Source organism: Electrophorus electricus, chromosome 19, assembly GCF_041902795.1.
Source record: "Electrophorus electricus isolate QZ-2024a chromosome 19, ASM4190279v1, whole genome shotgun sequence".
NCBI classification, from domain to species: domain Eukaryota; kingdom Metazoa; phylum Chordata; class Actinopteri; order Gymnotiformes; family Gymnotidae; genus Electrophorus; species Electrophorus electricus.
Genome location: NC_137515.1, coordinates 6,329,806 through 6,339,986, shown reverse-complemented (window position 1 = coordinate 6,339,986; position 10,181 = coordinate 6,329,806).

Sequence of the window (10,181 nt, the reverse complement as noted above, 5' to 3'; positions counted from 1 at the left end):
TTTCTATACTGATCAAAACAATGAGCCTAAGATCATACGTTACACTCAACACTGAGAGTATTCTATTTCATCATTTCATAACCAACATGTAAATATGCATGTTGTGTGTGTGTGTGTGTGTGATATATATATATATATATATATATATATATATATATATATATATATATATGTGTGTGTGTGTGTGTGTGTGTGTGTATGTGTGTCACAGACTGCTCCTTCCCCATAAGTCATGTGGTACAGTCTGCTACGTGCGAGCAATCCACAGTTTAGTAACAGGAATTGCACACATGTGTACAGGCTTTGTGAAGTGTTGCCATGTCTATTTAAACCCATGTCCGTGAGAACTTCGTTTGTTGGTCATTGTCACTATGTAAGTTGTTTAACGTCAACATCTGTCAGTATAACTATTTGAGGTAGCCGTAACGTCTGTGTTTGTGTGCTCACCTTTGTTAGTGTGTACTTTGTTAAATGTAAAACCATGTAATCATGTTCACTGTCAAAGTTTGTGAGAGCCTGTCGTGTAGTGTATGCTTCATCTTAATAAATGTCCCACATGAACGAGTTCTGTTAACTTCATGGTTTATGTAATGGTGAGCAGTAAGAAGGTGGATGCAAGTGCGGAGAACAGCAAGATTTATTAGGGGCAAATCCAGATTCAGATTCGTTATGACGGTCCAAGGTCATTGAGCCAATACGTAGAGTATGGGGATACATGATAAACAAAAACACATGAAGGCAAACAAGGGAAGCAGGCTATAAACACAAACACAAAGGCTAGGATAAACACAAAGGCACGGAGTACAAACTTACAGATACGAGCTTTCAAATACATACAGTCATTCAAACATCCAATGAACAGCAAAGACACAGGGCACAAGACAGGGTTTAAATACATTAACTTAACAAGACTAGAAACGAGGAACAGGTGTGGAAAACCAAACGAGGGGCGGAGAAAATGAAACTATGAAATGGAAGCAAAACACAAGACAGGGAAACAATGGAACAGGGAAGTTAGGAGAGACTAACTATGACAGTTTACTTTTTGGGTGGGAGGGGAGAAGAGGAGTAGTTGCAGGGTTTTGCTGCAGCAAACGGTGAGGCCAGAGGACCAGGCAGTCCACCACGGGCTAGCGTAAGCAGGAGCACGGAGGGGAAGACCGGGACTAACACCACGACAGACACAGGAATGCACACACTGATGGAGACTGACATGGACACAGAGGAGAACAAAAGGACAGGCACATTTATGGTAAAAGGGAGAGACATGGTGATGGGGACAGGCACAACACGACACATATTAAACAGTCTTGGGAAGAGTGAAGAAACCCCAGCCAGTCCTCTGAGTGTCGGCAGGGTCGGAGGCCAACCAGCCTGGGGAGGAGTGTCTCCCGCCTGCTCGGTGGTCGGAGGCTGTCCAATCCCTGGCTCATGCGTGTTGGGCTGGGACTTCCGCACAAAGACCACGCTCCCCTATTGTGGGAGTCAGGGAGTCAGGGGGCTTCCCTGCATGGGTGGGAGAAGTGTGTCTACTCCCCTTCCTACCCTTCTTCTTGCCCCTCCCAGGCATCCTTCTTCAGTTGGTGTTTCTGTGACACGATGAGGTAAACAGGACGCAGAGAAAGGGGCATGATTAAACATACACTTTATTTTGACACACAGACAACACATCTATCTTTGCACGTACGCTGTGCACACCTCAATAACCAACAAACCCACTACGATACAGGAGACATATATATACTAAAGACAATTACAAATAATGCCAAACAGGTGGATGAGACGTGGGTGTGGCAACACGGATGAACACACACACATGCACGCACACACACACCAAGATGTTTGAGGAGGGCTCGGGGCCATAACATGACACATATGGCATATCACAATGATACTATAGGCATCATCATTGTCAAACTCCAATGTCCCTAACTTCCTACTGATCTGAAGCTACATGAACCAAGTGTCATCTGTGGTGGGAGGGACAATGCTTGTGACACAATTAAATGATTAATTGTAAATGATTGATTAAATCTGAGATATTATTATGATAGTCAGGTATAAGAAAACAAAATTATGTGTTCAACACTTTTCAGACACCAACCTTTTCCACTAGAATAAGCTCTAAAGCTAGTCTATTTTGGAGAATGGCCTCTTTGATTGAGGAAAGTTCCGCATTTAACAGTTATTAGCTAAGGCTATGGCTAACATTTGCCCCGCCACTGATCTTATTCAGGGATGCTGTAGTGCCTCCTCCCAAGAATATGGACCATCCTACTGCAACTCCCGGTGTTGTCCATTGGTCTGCAGGGTGCATCTGTCATATGACACTGGTACTGGGGACACAGAATGCTTCTGTCTGGTGTGTGAGTTATGATGGTATGCCTTAAACACAGTTATTCTAGGGGTCACCACTGCGAGGGTACAACAACCTCACCAAGCGAAGCGATAGAATGTGCCATTGTATGCTCTTGCAGGGAATGTGTAATAGGCCCTAATTCCACAGACCCACCTAATGGTGGCTGTAGACAACATTTGCAAATAATCACAGTGGTTGAATGTTTAGTGGCCAATAAAACAGCTATCCCCTTTGAGATAGTTACACTAAATGATCATAGGTGATATGTCCCACCCATCGACCTTGGGGCAACCTTTTTCAACATACACAGGCATGGGTATAACATTATGGGTGTAACATCGAACATCATATTTGTTGTGACTGGTCTATATTAGGCACTATCTGTGTCACACTGAGTGGAACAATTAGCATTATAACTTTTATTCTTGGCCCACACTGGAATTTTCCATAGTACCCGAAAGGCCGTGGTAATATTCAGCATATACCCTGTGGACATTGCCACCCCACAATTAGATGTGTTGTGGTTAAGAATTTTGGAAGTTTCATTGTTAAGTGGTAGGGGCTCCCATGTGCACAGAAATGGGTGACATACAAGGCATGTGGAGTTAGCAGATAGTGACATTGCACAGGCTATGTTTCCCTCACACTTACTTAGGCTTTCATTCACTATTATGGATGCATTATCTTTGCAGGCTAAGACAACACATGATAAGGTGGAGATACATAGTTGACATTATTATGTCTTAGTGTGTGTGTTCTATGTCTTAGTCAAGGTCCAGGTGGCCCTTCACCCTTCTTGATGTATGTTGGTGCTCAGAGTGTGGGGATGCACAATCTACAATTCTCCCACCTTACCGAGGTTTGGGGTCTCACAGACCACTTCTGTTTTTGTCTAATCTGCAACAGCTTGCTGGAATGTAGGCATTGCTGCAAGTCACTACTCTATGCCTTAGGACTTCTTCTTGGGGGGTTAATTATTCCATCTCCTGGCTATATCCACGTCGTCATCTGTCAGCTACTAGTGTGCGTCGGCTCTCTTGTGGGCTTCCTCTGGCTCTAAATTCCCTGCTGGGTAGTTTGCTGGTTCTGGAACTAGCTTGCAGGGGCTGGCATGTCCCCAAGTAGCTCTCTCTGCAACCTTCACTGCTGTCTGAGTTGTGAGGAACACCTGAAATGGCACTGTTGGGCTTTGCAATGCTTTTGTCAGAAGTCTCTTACTACTACCCAGTCTCCTGGCTTTAGGTCATGCAGCAGGGCACTGGTAGGCTCCAGCAGGGAATCTTTCACTGACCTGTGAACTTGTGACAACAGAGAGGACAGGTTTGCACAGTATGACAATATTTCTGCCTTACATTCCCCTGTTAGTTGTCTGGGAACACCTGGCCCTATCCCCATGTTTGGAGGTCTGCCAAAAGGGATCTCATATGGGCTTAGTCCTGCTCATCCCCTCTAGTCCTCTAGTTCTCATGTGTAAGAACACTATTGGGAGTGCTTTTACCCATGAGAGTCCTGTCTCAACGCAGTCTTTGGGCAGTTTGTTTTTAAGGGTGCCATTTTCCATTAAAATGCCACTGAAATCCGTCTACAGCTGTTGAGTGGGTGTACGCTCTGGGGCATCACGATTCCCTGGCCTACATTATTTGTTGCACAAATCATGCAGTTTTCACAAAACTTTGGAGAGAATGTAGTGAATCCCTTCGTGAACCATTCGTGAACCAATGTATATCCCTCCTTTTGACACATGGTCCCTACCATTGATCAATTTAACATAGTACAAGAACATTTTCTTTGGCACAGGGCTTACCGGTTGGGCCATACTATACCCTTTCCTTTATAGGTGCAGCTGCTCATTTCCTAGACGGTCTTCTCCTCTGGTAGTGCTAGGCTCTGCAGCTCTGTGAGGTTGGTTGTGGGTGTAAGGGTGTCAGTTTGAGGAGAGAGGGAGGAGTTAGTTTGGTTAGTTTTGCTTAGGATGTAAGAAGTTGTAATGGGTTGCTGTGCTGCTGCTTTGGCTGCAGCATCTGCTCATTCATGCCCCAGATGTATGAGCATCACATTTGCATACTGCCACCTTAGAGGGGAGCAGGATTGCATTCAGGAGGGCTGCAATCAGGTTATGGTGTGTAATGGGCGTTAGGTTTAAAATCTTCTATTTTTCCACAGTGTGCCAAAATCATCGACTAGTCCAAAGGCATATCTAATATCTGTGTAGATTGTCACTGTCTTCCCTTCCTCTAATTTGCATGCCTCAGTCAATGCCACTAGATGCCACTATTTTGTGCTGATAAATGTCACGGCAGTGAGTCTGCCAGGAGAGTTTCAATTTGATTCACCACTGCAAACTCTACTTAGGGTTTCCCAGATTCGGCATCCCTGAATGCGGATCCATCCACAAATAGAAGCATATAGGGATTATGTAATGGTGTCTCCCCAAGATCTACCCTAGGAGAGCAAATTTCAGTAACGACCTGTAGACAATCATGTGGTATGCCATCTGATTCTGTGGGAAGAAGAGAGACAGGGTTAAGCACTGTACAATGTTTCAAAGTATTCTGTTCCAGCAGCAATTGTGCAACGGCATGAGGAATTAACAGTGTCAATGGTCTGTGGCTTACAATGTCAGTTGAGGCTGTCACAGCTTTTTCGGCAGCTGGGCGGTCTCTGAGCACAAGGTTAGCTGAAAAATAACCCAGAAGTTTTACCTTAGCACCATGGTCTTGCAGTAACACAGAAGTCATGCAGCCATTCTTTTAATCAACTGTTTGTGTGAATGGCCTATCAGGATCTGGAATGCATAGAGTTGGGGTGGCTTGAAGATCTTTTTTTAAATTTTCAAATACATTTTCATCCTCTGGTGTCCAGTTAAGCATGATGTGGGTCTGTAGGCCCTTACCATGAGCTATTGCACTTAAGCAGGGATGAATTCTCTGCAATAGGACCACATACCTAGAAAAGACATTAACTGTTTCTTAGTAATGGGCTTTGGTATTTTCTGGATTGCTTCATTTCTGTCTGCATCTAACCTTTTGTTGCATAAACTGTACTTTCTTCCTACTAGTTTTGTGAGCTTCACAGCCTATAGTCTGATTTAGGAGTAAAACATTTATAAAACATCCCTCTGGATTTTCATCCTCCTTTGACACTAATTCTAGGCCCCTTTTCACTAGGGCCACCCAGTTTAATCCCATGCAAAACACTCCCATTTCTGGATTATACTTCACACTTGGCTCAAATGTGTTCATCCAGTGATTCTGTAACCTGGTTCTTTTCACCCATGAGCCTAATGTCTCCCACTCACTCCCTTTTCCCTTAGAAATTGTGATATGTGGAACTGATCCTGGTACTGTGAACAAGCGTGAGAATCCCTTGTCATTATCAATTCTTGATAAATCAACCTCGACTGCACATCTGTGTGCATCCCAGAACAGCCTTTTAAGAACTCTGTCTTGCTGCCTTGCCAAAACCACACTCCCTCAAAAATTCCATCAGGTCCCTCTCTGTGTATGTGAGCAGTGCACTGCAAATTCTCATGTGACGTATATTCTGTGCTTGCAGGGCTTGAGTGTGCATGTACGCATTACCAGGATATTCCAATCCACATCACTAATGGTGGCCATACACAGTTGCCACTTTCCAGGAAATCTATAGCATGAATAGTGGAGATGGGGTTAGCTGAAGCATTTCTTCATTGCAAAACATAGAAAACTGTGACTCATCAGACCCTTCTGGATTTTCCTCCATTGGATCCTTTACCCACCAGGCTCCCCCATAGCTTTGCCCATCATGTCTGTCCTTTTCTGGGCATTCCCTGGCCCATTGTCCTGATTTCCTACAGTTGTAACATTTATTATCGCTCATCTGGAACGCTCCTTCCACGTCCTCGTCTGTGACCTCTTCCTCTTTCACAGCCTCGGCTTTTCCCCCTTCCCCTGTGGACCATGGCCATTTGGAGCATTGGCAAGCTTTGTGTACTTCATCCTCACATTTGTGAGTTTACTTCTGTTTAATCATGTTGAAGACTTTTTCAGCATATACTGCATGTTGTTCAAAAGGCTCAATTTTCCAGTGTGCCATGTGATGCACATATCTTTCACTTTCTGATCAATGTCCTCGTGTATTCCGTTCAGGAAACTATTTCTGAGGTGTGCTTCATAGGGGGTCACTTGTTCCCCTTCCAGATCACTTGGTTCGTCCAGTCCACTGTGTGCATCATGCACATTAGTGAGGCATGCTAAATATTGTGAAACAGTCTCTCCTGTTGTCTACACATGGCTATTTTGGTCATATGCATTCACACAGGGAATTCTATTTTAATAGAATCACATAGCCATTGTATGAATGCTGTGTAGTCATTGTTTTCTGAATTACTCCAGTTGGAGGAGGTGGTAGGGTGGGCAGAGCTGGGGGTTTGGGATGCTGGTGGGGACATCCATCTAGGCCTCTCTCTCTAACCGACTTAGGGCACTGAAAGCTTGTGCTAACATCCTGTGATTTTGATCATGTTTCGTGTGCCTTTGCCTCAGTGACCTCAGTACCTCAGTTTTTCTCCTCTCCTCTCCCTGCTTCTCTCTGTGCCCATCTCCAGCCCCAGCTATGTCTCTGTGCCCATCTCCAGCCCCAGCTATGTCTCTGTGCCCATCTCCAGCCCCAGCTATGTCTCTGTGCCCATCTCCAGCCCCACCTATGTCTCTGTGCCCATCTCCAGCCCCAGCTATGTCTCTGTGCCCCTCTCCAGCCCCAGCTATGTCTCTGTGCCCATCTCCAGTCCCAAACAGGTCTCCAGTCCCACACCTTTTCCCCATCTGGCTTCTGTGCTTCAACCTGCCCTGTGCCTGTCCATGGTTTGGTCCCGAGACTCATACCTGCCCCTGGTCTTGTCACAAACCCTACCCTTAGTCGTGACCCAGGACCTGTCCTTTCTCCTGTGTCTGCCTCTTGCTTTGTCTCAGCCCCTATGTCTACTTCTAGTGTTGATCCTTCGTTTGTCTCTTATTCTTCTGTTCCTGCTTTTGGTTTCTTTTCTGGCCCCTTCATTTCATATTGTTCCGCGCTTTGGGAGTCGCCCGTTAAACGTTGTTTTTGCCTGTCTTATTCTGCTCTCTTTCCTCGTTAGGTATTCTCACTTCATTTATGTTGAGATTTTTCTTCTCCTTTTTCATATATGCAAGTGTCTGGTTTTCCTTTTGAGTTCTGATTACCTTTGTCTTGGTTATTGTTGGTCAATCTTACGTAACCCAGTTCTGTGTATTCCGCACCAGTCCTAGTTTTATTCCTTGTCGTTATTCCCTATTAGTCTCTCCTAAGTCTTTGAACTGTTGTTCCCAGTTCTCTCACTCACCCTGTTAGCCTGTTTGTTCTTTGTTCTAGTCTGTGTTGTTGGTCTGTTTCTGTTATTAAACTTACTATTTACTTATTCTATTTGATCCATCCCTTTCATTATGGCTTTTCTATTTAGTTCAGGTCCGTCTCACATCCAAGGTGCCAGCAGTTCACAAGTGTGTGCCCTCGTCAACTCCCCCACGTCACATCCAGTTAATTTTTTTACTTTATTTTTCTGTATAGGTCTGTCAACTTGTACTTCAATATTTCTAACTGTCTCATTGAAAAACTACCCTTTGCGAAGCCACATCTTTTTGCCCATAAATCAAACTGGTCTAATGATTCTTGTCCATTAAACATAAATATTACATTTGGATGATGGCATTGTTTTAGGAAGATTTTTTCTTGTTTCCTTTTATTATTACCCATTATATTATATTTATTATATTACCCATGGTAATTATACCAATTAGATTGTGCAGGAAATGTCCAGGTTGCTTTTTTTCCTCACTTATCCCGTTATCTTCTATTCCCTGCTGTAAAGCTATTACTCCTTAAAACTCATAAGAATAAGTGTTGGTGTATCCAAAACCCCATATTTTAGATTTTCCTGAAATCTTTTCTTTTTCGGTCCCAGACCATTATTTTATTAGTGTTTCCAAAACCTAATTTAGAGTTCCTAGAACTCTATTCCCATGGTCCTAGACCATTAACAGGTTTATGAAATTATTTTCTTTCAGACATTGAGCATGACCTATGAATGTTTTTAATTATACTTATTTATACTTAGTGCCCTCACTTTTAGGGTGAGACCCCAGTGTTGAGATGGCAATTCCTGTGCTATGCACAATGTGCTATGCACAATTGCTGTGCCATGAATTGACTCTGAGGCAAAGGTAAAAAAATTAATGATTATTCAAAGACTCAGCCTGAGGGCATCTCAGTTACACACACACAATCGTGTGTAAGGGAGAGGGTGACTTCTCCCTTCTCTCAGTCCACCTCTATTCTGTTCATTCAAAACAAAGTGAAAAAGGACCACTGTCAAGAACCTGGGTGAGTCAGATATTGGGCAAGGTCGGGGTCAGAGAGCCAAGAGGAAGCACCTATAACATCTTAACTTCCTGCACAAACTGTTCAAGAGGTTGATTAATTATTAATTTTCCATTACAGACACCAGTAGCAGTAGTTAGCGGGGGCCAGGGTGTCAGACATTGCAGGCAATCTTAAGGTCTTATGCAAGCATAGGTTCTCTAAGTCATTCATGTAGGAGCTACAATATATGCCTTTTTCCAGTCAGAGGTTACTAAGAGATTGCAGAGGTGTGTCAATTAGTGAAGGTGATGTCTGATGTTGTAGTATGCTCTGGTCCCATCTCAATGTGGCATGGTGATATAACGTACAGCCTGTTATCTCCGCTGAACTGCTGGAGGTCTAAGTGGTGCTTACAAAACAGTGTGGGGTTTATAGATAATTTGACCACATTTGAGAGCTGGCCTAATAGCTGGCCTATTAGGGCAGGATGGTGTCCATCCTAATACAGAGTGTACTCCTCTCCTCTGTTGTAACATAAGCCACAGTCTTGTGACAGACCTAGTTAATTATTGACAACCCAGAACAGAGGCCAGCCAGCAGACTAACAGGCTAAACCAACCGTCTGCTGATCGCTATGAGATGTCACCTAAGGTTCATCATATTGACACTGTGTCTGTTCCCTGAGCTAGGCAGAAATAGAGAAAACCAAGAAAAACATGTCTTAATAATCTAATAAGTATTCAAGTAAGTGACTGACAGAACACTGCCTGCAACTTTAATCTAAAGCTAGGTTTACTAAATGTTAGATCCCTGACATCTGAAGGGCTTATGATACATTCAATCTTCATAAATCATAGATTTAATGTAATCTTTCTAACAGAAGCCTGGCACATTAGGCATAATCCAAAAAACTGGTTATGATTTTGAATCTTTTGAAATTATTTTTACTTCCATAAATAATGTAGCCAGTGATAAGAAACCCACCCAACCTCTTCCACTAACTGGCATCTACAGGTCACCAGGAACCAATTCAGAATTTATTAATGAGTTTGCAGATTTCCTCTCTAATCTAGTCACTCTAGTAGAAAGAGTCATTATTGTTGGTGATTTCAATATTGACTTTGCTAGTGCCCAAAACCCTTTGAGATCAGCTTTTAGTTCTATATAAGAATCAATTTGTTTCACCCAATGTATAAGAGAACCCACACACTCTGGTGGACATGCGCTTGATTTAGTACTGACATATGGTGAAGACATAGAGAACTTACTACCTGTCTGATGTCATCTCGGACCATTCCCTCATTTCATTCAAACTACATATGAGCCATAATATAATAACCTCACCTTGCTACCACTCCAGATGCACAATCACATCAGCAACTCGATTTATTGCAAATTGTCACCCTCCGGGCATCCCTATTTCTGTGGTTTCCCTGTTGTGTCTGTTTTCCTTCGGTTCCTGGTCGTT